Raw genomic sequence first — 12,964 nt, forward strand, 5'->3', positions numbered from 1 at the left:
TGGACAAAGTGATTGTGACGGGCAAAGTAGAAGGAAAGAGGCCCCGCGGCCGATTACCTAGCCGTTGGTGTGATCAAGTAACCGCTCTAACTGGGTTGCCAGTCGCAACCGCCATTCGAGCAGCTGAGGATCGGACGAGATGGAAACAGCTCACGAGACAGACAACGGTCAAGTTTCAGGGACACGACTTTCAGCAATGAAGAAAGCGACGAAGAAGAAGAATAGGCATACGAGAACATACGAGTCACTGTAGTAAGTAGTCATCGTCGCTCATGGGCATCAGCAATGTCAGGGGCACCGCCAAGCCGCTGCCTACTAAAATCTCGCAGCGATGTTTTAACTCTCGCAAATTTTACTTTACATTTGAATTTCGTACCAGCTATGTATATAATGTAAGCTTTATAGATTATTGATACAAGGTCATCTACTATACATACTGCTTAAAATAAGATCTAACATCAACAGTGTTTGTATGCGATAACTATAATATGAACTATGTACATAAGTAGTGGGAAAAACTCTTTACAAATTTTCACCACGGCGGTGCGCTTTTTCTAAATTTTGGAAGTTTCTGCAGGGGCGAGTATCGCTAAGAGATGAACAAAAAGAGGGGAAGGACAGGGATAGATAATGAAAAGTAGACGTACCTGCCAACCCGTCGCTCGCTGGCTTCTTACAGGCTGCAGAATCCAAGGACCGTGACTGCTGAACAACGCGTAATGGCGGCGGCAGGCGTGATGACTGGACGGCAATCTTTTAAATTGTTTTTTCACAAAACTGGTATACCACTCGCGCAACGACGAGTATGATTGTCAGTAAGAGTTCGTAATTTAATAGAAAAGTAGTAGGTATCCAGTCCATTCAAATATTTAGGTAAAAAACAAGCGGCGTGTGCGTGTACAATGCGTGCGGTGCGGTCGGCGATAGTCTTCTTTTTTTGTTCTTTTTTTTTGTTTTTTGTTATAACTGGCCATGCGATAGGTTTTATGTCTACTCTCATTATAAAAGAACCAATAGGTATACTACTTGTCACCATGTATACTAACCTAGCCTTGCTATTTTTGCAGTAATGCGTTTCGGTTTGAAAGGTGGGGCAGCCGTTGTAACTATACTTGAGAACTTAGAACTTATATCTCAAGGTGGGTGGCGCACTTACGTTGTAGATGTCTATGGGCTCCAGTAACCACTTAACACCAGGTGGGCTGTGACCTCGTCCACACATCTAAGCAATAAAAAAAAAATGCTCCAGAAAGCAATATAAAATTTCCTACATCTTCCGCATTGAAGGGATTACGATGAATTTGGTAAAAAATAGTTTAGTTACGAACTATTAAATATTCCGTAATGTTTTTATTGTTTTTCTAATTAGAAAAACGTTCTTCAATGTTGAAATAGGATTTAAAATATTTCCATTGTATATGTTTTGATGTTTTATACCAAGAAAACCGTGACCTAAAAGTGTGATTCGTTGAATTTCAACTTGAAGTATTATTACTGCCCTTGTCGCTTGATACCGTATGGAATATTTCGTTGAGATTACATTATTTACCTCAGTTTTATCTTAACGCATTAGAGCCAGGTCAGATGACCAGCGCCGTAACTCAGGTCATGGGCTCCCAGTGCTCGATATGACAACGAAAAAAATAATTTGGTTTTTTTATTATTATGCCCATTTTATTAAACCTATTGGAATTTGAAAAATCCTTATCAAAAGTGACGAAGCCCTACATTTTGTTGCATCAGCCGCCAATATCAATCTAAAACGTCAATTGGTGATTAGCCGAACATCGGAAAAAATATCCGTCAGATAAATCAGATAAGATATTGCGCGACAAAAAACTATGTCCTAAATAATATATCCTTGTGCGTACATTTTGCAATAGAAATAGAACACTGTTTGATAATTGTAGACTCCGTTGTCTGTTTCGAGCCCCATCCGATGATAAGAGCATCGAACTTAACAAGCTTATCAAGTACCTACCTACTAAAAACATAATAATTAATTCTAAACTACTAATAGGACCCTGTAAGAATTTCAAAGTTGACAGGAAAATATCGAAGGCACGATAATAGGAAATTAATACAAGCTTCCCCTTAAGAAAAAAAATTCTGTTCCTTTTTTTTTGTTTTGTTTGGAATTGTAAGTTTGTTCACTATTATGATTATATTTTATACTTCTATAATCACAAATTTCGCCAAGACTACACTATAAAAAATATTAACAAAGACAAACAATATTTAATCAATTCTCAATTTGACCACAGACGTCAAGAACAAAAGTTTAACAATAAATAGTATGCATGCGTGTGTGCGTCAAATACATGGTATGTAGTGTGTGTAATGTTTTCTTTATTGATTTAATGTATCTTTTATGCATTATTTAAAAAAAATATTAGCATTGTACACTTCTTCACTATATTCTCTATAAGTGTGGAAAATTTTCCTCCGTCCGCGCAATTTTCGTAAAAAGGGATACAAAGTTTTTGCTTCACGTATTAATATATATTAATAGGTATTTTATTCGTTTTAAAATTGTTCATTAAGTCTTAAAGTTGGCAAGGTATTTTTTATATATTACGATTACAGTCACAATTTTTTTTACAAAATATAGTATTACCACAGTTTCCTTAATAATCCTTAAATAAGTAAGATTGGGTGGATCCAGTTCATAGTTAAATGTAATTAGGAACATCATTAGATAAATAGGTATATCACTGATTAATTTAATTACATTTATTTTATTTTACTGTTTTGACAACCCTTGCAAGTTTTCGACTCATAGCGTGAGTACTCGGGTGGATGTGTCGCTCGAAATCGAAGGCGTTTTTCTCGACAGTGTACAACTGTGTAAATAAAGAGTAAGATTTTCGAAAAAAAAAACAGCGAGAGAAAATCGATGTTACCAACTACAATATTAGTTATTATTAAAGTTTTATTTGAAACATTAAATCGAAGCTAAGCCAACAAGTTATTACGTAAATGCTGAATAGATCAGCTGTTAGCACGTCAATGCACTAGAATCGGAAAGTTGAGTAAACATCAAAACATCTGACACGTGGTACGGTGTGGCGTAGCGCCATGACCCGCTTCTGCACAGATATATATTAAGTGTATAATCTATGGCACAGATACAGAGAAACCAACATGACGATTATAAACGTTTGACGTAAAGGATTACGCTTAATCTATAACGAATAAGTTTTTATTACTAGGTTTCCTACTTCATTGTTTATTACGCACAGCAGACCATTTGCATAGATAATACACATAATTCTTAAGACCATTTGACATGTGCGACTCGAATTTATGACCGTCAATATTCTAACTAAAATTAAGAGTTAAAAACTTATGAGATAAAAATAACAAAACCAAATAAAACTCGATCGGTGCATTTCCCTTATGTCATAACGAAGATAATTGTATAATATCTTATTCCGCCTTAATCTGGAATAGATAATAAAACAAATTTATCTATGGTCAGTTACTGGAAAAAATATTTGTGTAAGTATTTATTGTTTTTTGAGATGGAGTGCCCTCCGAGGTGTTTCCATGTTTCTCGGAGAGCGCCCGAGTTTCTGTCCGAGAACTCCTCAGGTGCAACTCGAATAAAGAACATATAGGTATATTAAATAAACAAAACATATATATGTGCACATGTGTGTGTGTATATATAAATATATTTATTTAATACCGCATGTAACTCGTTTCCAAATGATTCTTGTCCACTTGATGGTTGTCTGGAAGAGATCGGTCTTAACGATAAGACTTTTGCTTGCGCCAATTGTACGTTTTTTGTATTTAATGTTTCACATTGTTTTTTGTTTTTTGGTGTACAGTAAAGAATACTCTCTCTATATCTGTTTCTCTCTCTATGTCTCTCTAAAATCAAGTTATGAGCGGTACTGTCGACTCCCAATTCATCCTCAATAAATTCTCTTTGAAGGTGCCATCTAGGTTACCTCGTCGCCCCGTTGCTCTTTTCAGCACCCGCTTTAGCAGAACCAATCTAGGCAAGCACTCACCTACTCCTCGTCTAACTAACCTTTATAATAATCTAGTTAGAAAAGTTGAAAACCTTGACATATTTGGCGATTCCCTTCCAATATTTAAGAACAAAATTATAAAAAGTTGTTGTTGAACCTCAGCCTCAGCCTTGGTCTGAGTACTCGGGTATTACTGCCCTTGTTGTCTTTCTTTTGTTTTTAATTTTTTATTATTATTAATAGTATTGTTAAATCTCTATTAATATATTAATGTAATGCATGCTGTGATTGCCGTTATCAATTGCTCTATACATGTCAATGTTATTTTATGTCTTACTGTAAGCCCTGTCGGTAATCCTTAAATAAATAAATAAATAAAAAATTAAAAAACCATATTTCCTTTAATTCACAAATTAAATATACGCTTGGGGCACTACCGACCCGTAGCGATTGTCTCACAACGAATATCGAACATCGAAACTTGTCCCATGATCAGTGACTCCATTCATGTAGGTACACAAGTTAGATCTAGAACAATTTTATATCAGACGGTACTTTTGATTGTCGTAATTGAAGATAATTTCATCAATTTCCTAAACAGGCGTATAAAATGAAACAATCTACCTCTACCCGTGATCGTGGCGATTGGAACAGCGACAAAATATCGAGATCCCTCATAATGTGATAATCGTAGAAAGAATCCGTTACATAATAATGTGTCTTTAATTTAGATATCCGTTAATTCTTAAAACAATTCATAAAAAAAAGCTGCTCTTTTATTCCAATCAGTCTGTATTAAATATCGTATATTACAATCTTTTTAGATGATAATTATTAATGATGATGATTATTAATGATGATGATTATTAATTTTAGTGGTGGTAGGACCTCTTGTGAGTCCGCGCGGGTGGGTACCACCTATTCCTGCCGTGGAGCAGTAATGCGTTTCGGTTTAAGGGGTGGGGCAGCCGTTGTAGCTATACTGAGACCTTAGAACTTATATCTCAAGGTGGGTGGCGCATTTACGTTGTGGATGTCTATGGGCTCCAGTGACCACTTAACACCAGGTGGGCTGTGAGCTCGTCCACCCAACTAAGCAATATTTTTTTTTATAAAAAATGTGATTATCTGTAGCAAACGCGCAAAAAACTTACAAAAAGGTTATCTGCGTCTGTAAAAGATACTGTTTCAGTCGTTTTGACTCCTTTAAAGTTCAGTTACCCGATACAAACCGAGATACGATTTATTGTTATGATAAAAACCGTTCATAAATTTATTATTAACGTCTCAAAAAAAAACTGTCATACACGAACGGCAGAAACTGATTTTTGTTTTATTATTTGAGTAGGTGTTTGATTAAACACTTAAGCAGCTAACTTTAAGTTAACTTAAGATATTACAAAAACTAAGCAAACAATTCATTAACGTTCATTAAGAGATAATGTAGTAAATTTCCCTAAGCAACCGTAGAGTATAATTTATTTGGTGAACTGTTTAAAAATTAATACTTTTCACGTCTGAAGTATAAAGGTGGGTACTGAACGATGATACTGAGCGTAATGTACCATTCGCAGCGAGCATGTTACGTTACGCTGCGTGCTAAATCCGTGTAACACGCCCGTTTTGAGGTATTTGCTCATCCGTGTTGCAGATTCGCAAGCCAGTATCAAGCAAGACGTCGGACGACGAAATTGTGTTGGGATCTTTATTTTTGCACAATTAGGTAGTTTTCCAATGTAATTGGCACAAGAGCGCATTATGCGGCATAATGCTCAACGTTGAATGTTCCAACTACAGCAACGCTTCACACAATCGAGCACTCTCAAAAGTACTGCTCTCGCGTGATACTCGCAACCGATACCGACTCAGTGACAGAAAATTGACAAGTGTTTTTTCTTTAAGTTGGCATTGATCGAAATTTTGTTTATATTATCGTTAGTAATATTATTTAATGTTGAAAAAATAATAAGGCTTTCGTTTCGTCGTAGTTTCTTAGAAATAATCAATGTTAATTAAAACTGTGCTAACTTAGCGCACTCTGCTGATGCATTTGAAAACTAATTCACGTTCCAATTAAGCTTCAGCATAATTCGGCATTGTGCGTCACTGAGTCGCATTAAGCTCTGTAATTGGAAAACTACCGTTATTGGACACCACAGACATTATCTACGTATCTGGTAGTTTGTCGTTAGTCAAACAAAATAACACAAAAATGAATCAAATGATTACTAGACACTCGGGTTTTATTTATTTATTTTTTATAGCTCAGATGAGTGGACGAGCTCACATCTCACCTGGAGTTAAGTGTTTACTGGAGCCCATAGACATCTAAAACGTAAAAGCGCCAGCCACTTTGAGATATAAGTTCTAAAGTCTCAAGTAGGTATAGTTACAACGGCTGTACCACTCTTTAAGCCGAACCGGCAGAAAGGTAGGGTGGTGGTACCTATCCGTGCGGACTCACAACAGGTCCTACCAACAGTAATACAGTAATCGGGTCCAACAAAACAGTTTCTTCTCGATATTTGTCTATGAACCACAGAGTATCCACTTTGACCCACTCCTTCATTACAACAGCAAACGATCACAATAATCAAAATCAAAGTCTAGAAGCACCTGGTTGCTTCGACGCTTGTTCTACTTACGTGCTGCGAAGTACAGACAGAACCGCGTAAAACTCAAAGGATTCGCTAAAAAACTTGATCGTTGCTCGCTGTGATCGCCTTTGCTTTCCCGTACTTAGTGTGCTTATTTTAACGTTCTCGATAGCGTAAAAGTTAACTCAAATTTGTACGGAGTTGGAACGGCGCCCCTAGCGGCAAACGTAGGCAAACGTTCCAACTTCATACAAATATGAGTTAACTTTTACGCGATCGAGAACGTTAAAAAACTCGCACTAAGCACACTGACTGCCATGAACGCACGCTGCGTAACACGTTCCATTACGCGCCGTGAGTAACTCCAGTCAGTACCCACCTATAAAATTGAGCTGAATCGTTGGTTGATGAAAATTTTCGTAATGTTGCAATATATTTTATAAATAGTCCGAAACCAGTTTCATCTGGTTATTTTAAGATATTTTATCTGTATGCCCTCTGATAATACAAAATGTAAAATTAACGAGGCAATTCAAATGAGAAATTTATATAAAATAAATGATAAAAACTTACGTTATCAAAATAATACATATTATCACGCAAAATTCTCTCAAGTCTTAAAGTCTTATCTATCTTCTTTATGATCTTATGTGTGAAAAAATGAATAAGGATCTTGTTTAAAATACTCTTGAAGTATTTGAGACATTGGATACCTTTTTTTTTTTTTTTTTCTGGGGGAAATCCTCATAGACTACCTCCGCCTGGGGAAAAGCGGAGGGGCGTGCCGGACTCCTACCGGCTAAAACCACCCCGGTGTCCACCCACACGTGCGCGCAGGGCCGCGGGAATCCAAATTCTTCCGCAGCCCCACACCAGTGCTGGCCCGGTCTGTCCAGGCCTCGTTTCCTGCACGGGGTAGTGAGGCGTTCAGCTACTCCGTGCATCGCCTCAGAGGCACGCGCCGACACCCGCACGCGCCTCCGTCTCAGGTCCATCGAATAGGGGGCGAGGGCTTTCCCAAGTCCCTCGCCCCTGGACCCATTCATGGGGGGCGGAAAAGGGCTATGTCTGCCCTTGTCCTACGCCCGGTGCGCCTTCTGCGGCCGGGGAAGGGAGTCGAGATCTCCCTCTCCCGTTCTGCAGTTTCCTTCTGCGACATCACGTCCTCGCAGAAGGACACCACCGCGTCCCACGACTCTGCGCTGCCGACCATCTTCCGCACTACGGCCGGCAGCGACAGATCGCTTCCTACTTCATTTGTGAGGACACGGCGCTGCTCCTCCCAAGCTACACACTCGGCGAGCGTGTGTTACGCCGTGTCCTCCCCGCAGTGGACGCAGTGGTGGCACCGAGCGTCCGGCTCCCTGTCTATGCGGCACAGGTACTTGCCGAAGCAACCGTGCCCCGACAGCACCTGTGTCACCCTAAACGACAGGGATCCGTGCCTTCTCCCGAGCCAGTCGTCGAGTACTGGCCGGGAGCTTGGATACCTAGACCAACTTGACGTCTAGCGAATAAATTTGCTGAACATTATTCTATGCGTCCTAGTCATAACCACAAGATGGTTACCATGACTTCCATCATCAATGCCAGTCACACAGCCGAGACATTGCTAAGCACTAAGGAATCCTTTACTGACCAGTTCGAAGAATTAATTCTCACAGGAGGCATCTCCGTTGCCAAAGATTTTAGAAATTCAGGGTTGGTTGTTTCTTTTTTTTGCTGTGATGGTTGGACGAGCTCACAGTGCACCAGGTGTTAAGTGGCGACCGGGGCGCATAGTTACCAACAACGTAAATACCGTCACCCACCTTGAGACATGAACTCTTAATCTCAGTTTTTCAGTACAACGGCTACCCTACCCTTCAAACCGAAACGCATTACTGCTTCACCGCAGAAGTAGACAGGGTGGTGGTACCTACTGGTCGACCCACAAGACGTCCTACCACCAATAATAATGTTACGGATGCATAACATCGTATTTGTATTTCTGAATTATAGACGTCTAAAGACTAGAAGCAATGATTTTTTATATAACAGATATGTTATTTTCATAGTAACTGACTCTTCAAATCTGATGCGCCATGTACACGTCTACGTACCTACCTACCGATATAGTGCACACATGTTGACAAGTAGCATTAATGAAAAGTACAAAAGATTCTTTTTACTTAAAAAATCATTGACTAGGAGACTGACTTTTACGGTAACTTGTAGCAAAACGATTGCTAAGCCTGCTGACCATAACTGCACGGCCTAGCAAAGGCAATAATCAAAATCCTAAATAATAGAAAACAGACCGAAATGTCTAGGCCAAGGATGAGTAGGCAGAACGCGGTGGTTTTTACTGGTGGTAGGACCTCTTGTGAGTCCGCGCGGGTAGGTACCACCGCCCCGCCTATTTCTGCCGTGAAGCAGTAATGCGTTTCGGTTTGAAGGGTGTAACGTAATGTTACAACTTAAATTGTCTGCAAAATAAAAAGATAAAAAAAAACCTTAAAACAAAAGTATTAATGTTCAAAGCAGTTATTTTATCGACTGTACCGCTGAGGTGAGAACAATAGTTCCCACCTCCCCCCGAGACGTAGGTTCGGCTGGCGCAGACACTGCGCAGCCGCCGGCAGTCGTCACTAGACTTCCTTATTAGTCTTACGTTTGTATTCGAGTTCAGTTAAAGTTCGTTTTCAAACCTAGACGACTTACCTACAAATAATTTATTTAAAAAATATATTTAGTACAGCAATATCGTGTGCTGTTTAATATTAACACGATTAAAATAAACGGATTCGACCCCGCTTTTAGGGTGAGTTGGAAATGGCATATTATTATTTTTTAACGCATTACTTCTTTTTTTATTTTTTTTGCTAATGATGCACAGGTATATTTCACTTGTTTTTTTTTTGCTTTCATTTTTTATTGTGAATTTACTCCGTTCTGGTTGTCCACTACCACGATAATCTCGCCACAAGATGTGGGTACCTTGCTCGAGTTCTCGTTGGTCAACCAGATCGGAAGGTAGATAAACCAGTTCGTGAAATTGGTCTTATCGCTTCCAGGGTTCATGCCTAGCTGCTTTTTCACGCTTCTTGCTTATTGCTTCACCCGATAACTGCGTGTGCTGAAAAGGTCATCTCCGCCCAGTAACCCGTACCCTGGTGATCTAGCCAGCCCAGGAAACCTCCAGGAGTCCAGACGTGGTGCTTCAGCGGGTCAACCCACGTCCGTTGGCTGCCGGAATTCAGGAGGGTAACCTACAGAGGGAGAGTCAGATCGGCCGTACAACCACACCCTACAAATTTGTGTGCTCAACTGCCGTTTTTTTTTTTTGTAATATATATTTTTTTAACTGAGACACTAGTTTTTTTTTTTTTTTTAAAGGAAAGACTAAGCAGTTGTCGCACTGGCGCCCTTTACGTGGTTATATCTGACTTTGCCTCTCGAGTCAAGTGGTTGCAGATTATACGTGTGTGTGTGTGTCCTTTTGTTTAACATTATTGTGTTGTGACTGTCCTAAGTGTTGTAAAAATCGTCGTACTGTACATGTCCTATATTGTGTTATTTTTGTGTACCTACATTTTTAGTTTATGATACTCTTACAAACCTAACGTTTTTATTTAAGATTTGTTTCAAGCAAAAATAGGTACAATCAAAATCAAAAGTGTTAATTTTAGTTAATTTAAAATTTAATTAAACAAAAAGCTTGTTTTTTTGTATTAATACAATCCAGACGATTTTTTAATTTAAATAGTACATGTATATTTTTGCTTTATTTGCATTCTTCTAGATTTTTTATTATTTAGCCCTAGACGTTTTATTGGTGCGAACTTTGTAACAGAACGGAGTTTTTTTTTCTTAACTATATTCCTTTATTTTATTCGTATGCCATTTCGGGCTAACCCTGAGGCATCACTATGGTTTTTACGATAAAATTTTTATCCCTACAAAAAACTGAACTGGAATACGAAGTCGCGATAAGAGGTGAGACCCCCGGTGCTACGGTGGCTGATCTTAGGAAACAGATTAGCAAATTAAGTCAATCTTTTCCTTCAGAAGATATATTATGTTCTCATCTCGAACCCCTAGATGATCTTCAAGCTGTTTTGGACTTGCTGAATAAAGTCAATGCAAGTCTCGAGTCAAGCCCTACTGATAAAAGTACATTATCGCGCATAGAAAATATTTTTCATCACCTTTATCATAGGATCAACAGAATAGTGGTTGATGAAGTAGAGAAGCCGCACTCTGCTTGTAGTAAATTTTTTAAAGAATCCTACGAAAAATTCCAGAAATTAAGCAAAAAGGCAGTTGACCCTCTATTAGTTTGTGTATCTAGTTCAGCATCTGCTTCTGTACCTGGCATTCAGGCACCAATTAATGTCGCTGTTACTTGTGATCGAGGTGTTACTTCAGAATTGAGTAGGCTGAAGTTCGATGGTAAATCATGTGTTCGATCTTTTATTCAACGTGTTTACGAATTTAGCGAGGCTCGTAGCATCCCCGACTCAAAACTTCTCTCATCTGCTACAGAAATATTTACAGATGATGCGCTGCATTGGTTCAGGAGTATTAAGGACCAGGTTTCATCTTGGGATGATCTTGTTGTTCTTTTAAAAAAAGATTTTGATAAAGCAGACTATGATTACCGTTTACTTGCTGAGATTCGTGCTAGGACTCAAGGGGAAACGGAAAATATTACGATATACTTAGCTATTCTCTCGGGTATGTTTGCCCGCCTCTTAAAATCACTTTCGGAAGAGGACAAGCTTGAAATAGTATTACATAATATCCGCCCTTGCTATGCAAGCACTCTAGCCTCTGCTACTGAAATATGTAACATTGATCAATTGAGATCCTTGTGCAGGAATTATGAAATTGTTCAGTCTAGGCTCGTCCACTTTCGAGAACCATCTGCAGCGACTTCCGATACCTTGGCACCAGAATTTGCGTACAAATATGCGACCAAGGCGAAATCGACCTACGACTATAAATCTAGCTATAGTTACAACAAACAGTCGTATCAACCATTAAAAATAAACAGGAACACTAATATTAATCAAAAATATCTACACAGTATTGAAGAAAGTCATCACGATGCAAGGGAAAAATTACCCTATTGTCCTAGGTGCCGCAACAATACGCATAGTTTTAGGGACTGCACTAATACGGAAGTTTTGTGTTTTAAGTGTGGTCGCAAGGGAGTTAAGAAACCTGAGTGTTCACATTGTACTGGCAAACAGGCTCCAAAAAACTAAATTTGCAGAATTGTAGCAAACCATTGTCCCTGGAACATGTAAAGATACACCGTACCAGCCGGGATGAATGGAAGAATTGGTTAAAAACAATTAGTTTATTTTTTAATGGCTACAAGGTTGCTTCAATTCTGCATACAAAACCAACTAACGATAAAAGACCCTATGTTAATATTAAGATACACGATTTGACAGTTTCCGGCCTTTTGGATTCAGGCTCAGCGGTTACTATTTTAGGCAACAATGCTCATAGTGCATTAGTTAGTCGTGGGCTGGAGTTGTGTACTGATGATAAATTGACTATTATTGCGGCTGGTGGACAAAATCTTAGAAGTATAGGCTATATTAATATGCCAGTGCATTTCGAAAACCAGTTCCACATTATTCAGAGTCACGTAGTTCCAGAAGTTCAATCATCGCTTATTTTAGGGATTGACTTTTGGCACACATTTAAAATTTGCCCGAAGTACTTGAGTTCTCTTCATTTCCCCGGCCCTCCATTGGCTAATTTAGATGTTGGTAGCCCAACCAATTTTTTGCGCTCGTATGATTATTTGGACGAATCACAAAAGGCCGTCGTTGACAATATTACCAAGCAGTTTGAAGAAATATCTTTTGAGCGCAAAGGACTTGGACGCACAAACTTAATTACTCACCACATCGACACGGGGAATTCTCCTCCTGTGAGACAGCGCTACTATAGGCTTTCACCAGAGAAACAGAGAATCCTAGTCGAGCAAGTAGACGAAATGCTCCAGCTTGATGTAGTTGAGCCTTGTGAGAGTGCCTGGCAATCCCCGGTATTGCTAGTCACTAAAAAAGATGGTCAGCCGCGGTTCTGCTTAGATAGTAGGAAGCTAAACTCTGTTACAAAACGCGACGCTTATAACTTACCTTACATATCGGAGATATTGGACAACTTGCGAGACGCGCGCTATCTTAGCAGTATTGACTTATCAAAGGCTTTCTGGCAATTACCAATAGCACTCGAAGATAGGGACAAGACGGCATTTTACGTTCCGGGACGAGGGACGTTACGGTTCAAGACTACACCGTTTGGTTTGACCAATGCGCCTTCTACGCAACAGCGGTTAGTCGATTTATTGTTTGGCGACATGGATCACAAGGCGTTCGC

The sequence above is a fragment of the Bombyx mori genome, chromosome 6 (genome assembly GCF_030269925.1).
Source record: "Bombyx mori chromosome 6, ASM3026992v2".
In the NCBI taxonomy this organism is placed as follows: Eukaryota; Metazoa; Arthropoda; class Insecta; order Lepidoptera; family Bombycidae; genus Bombyx; species Bombyx mori.